At 38.6% G+C, this 4,577-nt stretch overlaps 1 protein-coding gene across 3 annotated transcripts in view; it reads right to left on the bottom strand.

Annotated features, from left to right (window-relative positions):
• The window catches only part of LOC117178243 (tetracycline resistance protein, class H), a 62,236-nt gene that overhangs the window by 10,995 nt on the left and 46,664 nt on the right, over nucleotides 1-4,577 (bottom strand). The window lies entirely within an intron of this gene.

Below are 4,577 nucleotides of genomic sequence, written 5' to 3'. Positions count from 1 at the left end.
TTAATTTTTCTCAACCGGCTCTAATTCTCTCGATGAAGCATGAAACGTCCCGCATGACCCACAGTCAAGTATCTCCCTTGGGATCTAGCAGAGGGGAAAAAATGGTAGGGTGGCGGCCCTGCCCCTCCCTGAAAACTGCAAAAAAAGTTTGGGAATCGCTGGTTTAGAGAAAAGAAGCAGTCGAGAAAAGTCATTATACTTGCGACGGACAGGAGTCCCCCTCAACATGTCCCACCGAAACCTTGTCCTCAGCCGACTGGTATCTTGAGCAATAAACCCCAAACTATTCTATGCCACTAGCCGATAGAATGAATCTATTGTGTAACTTTGGTAAGTAACCCGGTAACACCGAAAACCAGTGCTAACGGAAGAAAAATATTCAGTCAGGCAAAACACTCATATCCGGGCAACTGTTTTCAATACGAGCAGACTTGCACTGATTACGACGATAGGTAAAATTATTAATCGACAGTGGATCATCGATTAATTTGATTAAAAAAAATCTTTTGCATCCGAAACATCCCACCGAAAATTTCAATAAAGAATTTTACATGGGAAACGATATGCATTTATCTACACGGATAATTAATTGTAAATACCTTAATAAAGACTATCTTTTTTATATAGTGCTGGAGGAATTTCCTATACCTGAAGACGGAATACTCGTAACACCGTTTCTATACAAGGATGATTTTAATCTATCCAACAGGTATTTAGAACTAAATGGACACAATCATGATCTGACTGACAATGGCATATTCATCCCTGAATCGAGTGTCAAAGTTGTAAAAATCCAAACCACTAGGAAGAATGCACACGTGATTATAGAAGAAAATCCGTACTTGCCGACTTCGATCTACAGAATCCCGGAAGGACAAATTCAAGTACCTATTGCGATCATTCAGATAAAACAATAGTAATACCAACCAGCGAAATCAAATATAATTACATCAAAATTCAGGAACCAAAGGAAATAATTCAACACATAACGTCAGAAGAGTACTGCAAACGAATTTCATTACTACGGAAAAATTCTAGACACTTTGAATTCCAACGTATGCCATTTGGGTTGAAAAATTCCCCTGCCACCTTCCAACGCATGATGAATACTGCGTTCAAAGGATTAATTGGCCAGATCTGTTTCGTGTACCTTGATGATATTGTCGTTTTTGGATCTACATTATAGGAACATAATCAGAATTTAGTTACCCTCTTTGAAAGGCAGCGACAGACTGGTCTCAAACTACAGCCCGATAAATGTGAGTATTTAAGACCCGAACTTGAGTACTTTGGACATGTTATCACCAAAGATAGAGTTAAACATAATCCCAAAAAACTCGAGGCTGTCATGAATTTCAAGAGACCCAGTAATGCCACGGAAGTAAAATCCTTTTTAGGACTCGCCGGTTATTATCGGAAGTTCATTAAAGATTTTTACAGCAAGGCAAAACCCCTGACGGCACTAACAAAAAGCAAAGTTAACTTTATTTGGACGCAAGACTGTGAAAAAGTCTTCCAGATTCTAAAAAAAGAATGATGTTTCTCTCCCGTCTTGCGGTATCCTAACTACAAGAAAGTGTTTACATTAACTACGGATGCTTCAAATAAGGGTCTAGGTCCGGTTTTTCTCACAAGACGGATACCCAGGCTGTTACATCTCCAGGGTACTTAAATAAGGCTGAAGAAAATTTCAGCACTACTGAAAAAGAGCTCTTAGCCATCGTATGGGCAGTGAAGTGCCTGAGACAGTACTTGTATGGACGCAAGTTCAAAATTCGAACAGACCATTAAGTCCTGACTTGGCTCTTTAACGTTAAAGACCCTTCCTCGAAACTATTCAGGTGGAGACATAAGCTCGAGGAATATGTCTATGTGATTGAGTACTGCAAAGGGAAAGATAATAAAGCAGTAGATGCTTTGTCCAGAGTACTACCAATTAGCAATGAAGTACTTGCAAAAGCAAAGAGCCCAACCGCAGAAGAGACAGCCGCACCAATCACCGAAACAGCCGATGAAAGTTTAAGCGACAGTGAACGTATAGACCTATCTATGGAACCAAATAGTCCTGCAGGTTCACACGTCAGCATTGAAACAACAATTATGAATACCGTTGATGAAAAACTGACTACGAGAGATATATTAAATGCCAGAAGAATAAAACAGAAAATAATACAATTTCAAAACCGAACGCTGAAGGTAAAGTATGAATAAAACTTTATAAAAGTCCAAGCAGAATACCACCGCAATTATCGCAACAAGATTACATTCTTCTACCTCCCTTCGACGAGATGAAGTGGCTAACTCTTCTTGACGAAAAGAGTCAAATGCGCAAAAATCGAAAATTAACGAGAGTACCTTTGCACGCAATAGATCCTCTCATAACTCATATCGAAAAAGTGAAATTGAAAATAATGATACACTTTTTGGAAGCAAAAGACTTTGGGGAAAGTAAGTCGATACAGCGAGCAAGAGAATTGGGAACGTGGAATAACATGGAACAGGACATTATTAACTACGTAAGAAGATGCCTAATATGTCAAAGGCAAAAATAAACTCGCGTTAGACCAAAGGCAGGGGCAATAATACCCGATACGTCTTTGGAGCCCAATGAAAAGATAACCTTGGATATTTATGGCCCGTTATCCATCACGCAACAACACCACCAGTATATTTTATCATTGCAAGACCAGTTGACAAAATACCTCATGATCATACCTCTGAAAGAGACGCCATCTGAGTCAATTATCACTGAGCTCCTGGATCATTATATTTACATCTTCGCTTCGCCAAAACACATACTTGCTGACCAGGGTAGTAATGTTATCTCGGAACTGATGTTGAATTTTGAAAACCTTTTTAAAATCAAGCGTATAAAAACGAGTACCTTTCACCCGCAAAGTAACGACAGTTTAGAAAGAGCTCATGCAGTAGTAAAAGATCTTACTAAAACTGCAATGGACGAAAATCAAAATGATTGGGACGAAAATTTAAAGTTAATTACCATGGATTACAGTACGTCAGTACATGAGGGAACAGGATTTACACCGTTAGAATTAAAGTTTGGACGTAAGGTTAACATCCCTTCCGTGTTAGCAACTACCACCAGTTTAAAATTTTCAGAGTTAGTAGTCTCGCTATGGAGAGAACGGCAGGAGAAATAAATCAGTAAAGCTAAACGAAAAATCGAGAAATAAAAACCAAAATACAAGGATATGCAAGATAAACACATAGTTATCCCCAAAACAATATTTGATACCGGAGATACGGTCCTAACTTTTAATAATCGCAAAACGTCCAAGCTAGATGCAGATTGGTTAGGCCTTGCAACAATATTCGAAATTTGAAACAACAATAATTATACAATACTACTAGACAGTGAAAGACTGCGACGATACAACCTTTTACGCAGAATATATTGGTTATGCTAAACTATATCATACCATCTGGCATTTAGTCGTTTCTGTCGATTTCTCGCAAATTGAGCAACGCTTCACCGACCTCTATAACGCCTATCAAAATGCCAATGAGATTTGTCACGCCTGTATTGAGCAGTTTGAACCAAAGATACTGAAAATTCAAATCGATCGTCTGGGCTTTAATAATAGAATCTTGAACCAGCTCTTAGAAACTCGCCGCACCAAGAGGACCTTTTGATCGATTCAATAAATGATGGGAAGCATGGTATCATACATCCGCAGATATTGACTCCAGGGGTATTTTTAAATGGTTTACATGATTTTGAATAACACAACAACGTAAAATATCAGATACTACTTAAAGAAGAGAATTTCCAGAATATTTTAGATATTTCTTAAGTCAGTATAAGTATATTAAGCAAACGCTTACTGTACTCGATTAAAATTCCCCAACTTGAAAACGAAAGTTACCAAGCCCACCATCTGATCACTATACCCAAAAAATCCAGAGTACATTCCTAGCAGTAATTCCCGAACATGATTATATCTTACTAATGATCAGAAGACTTTATATGTATCTAGTGACGAGCATACTATCAATAATTGTAAAAGACTGAACAAGATTTACGTATGTAAGATATGGCAGCCGTTATACGAGGGTGAATCAAATATTAACCGGAATTCTTTTTTAATTTTTATTTGTTTATAAAACAATACAAAAATACTATTGATTATTTTTCTACATAGTCTCCTTCACGCTCTACACATTTTTTCCAGCGGTTTGGAAGCTTGTTAATTCCTTGCTCGTAGAAACTTTCAGGTCGAGTCATCAACCAATTGCGCACGAATTCCTCAACATCTTGATCGTGGTCAAATCGCAATCCTCCAAGTGCATCTTTCATGGGCGCAAACAAATGATAGTCACAGGGTGACAGATCTGGGCTGTATGGAGGATGCTTAAGGGTTTCCCAATGCATATCCTCCAGTTTTTGTTTCGTTTCACCCGTCGTATGTGGCCTGGCATTGTCATGAAGAAGGATGACGTTTCTGATGGGGTTGCCGCGTCTTTTGCTTCTGTAAGCGGCTTTTGCTGCCTCCAACAGCTGACAGTAGTAGGCAGCGTTAACCGTACGTCGATCATGTAGGAAATCAATGAGCAAC

The sequence above is a fragment of the Belonocnema kinseyi genome, chromosome 8 (genome assembly GCF_010883055.1).
Source record: "Belonocnema kinseyi isolate 2016_QV_RU_SX_M_011 chromosome 8, B_treatae_v1, whole genome shotgun sequence".
Taxonomy (NCBI): domain Eukaryota; kingdom Metazoa; phylum Arthropoda; class Insecta; order Hymenoptera; family Cynipidae; genus Belonocnema; species Belonocnema kinseyi.
This window is presented reverse-complemented; position numbering and strand designations above follow the sequence as displayed.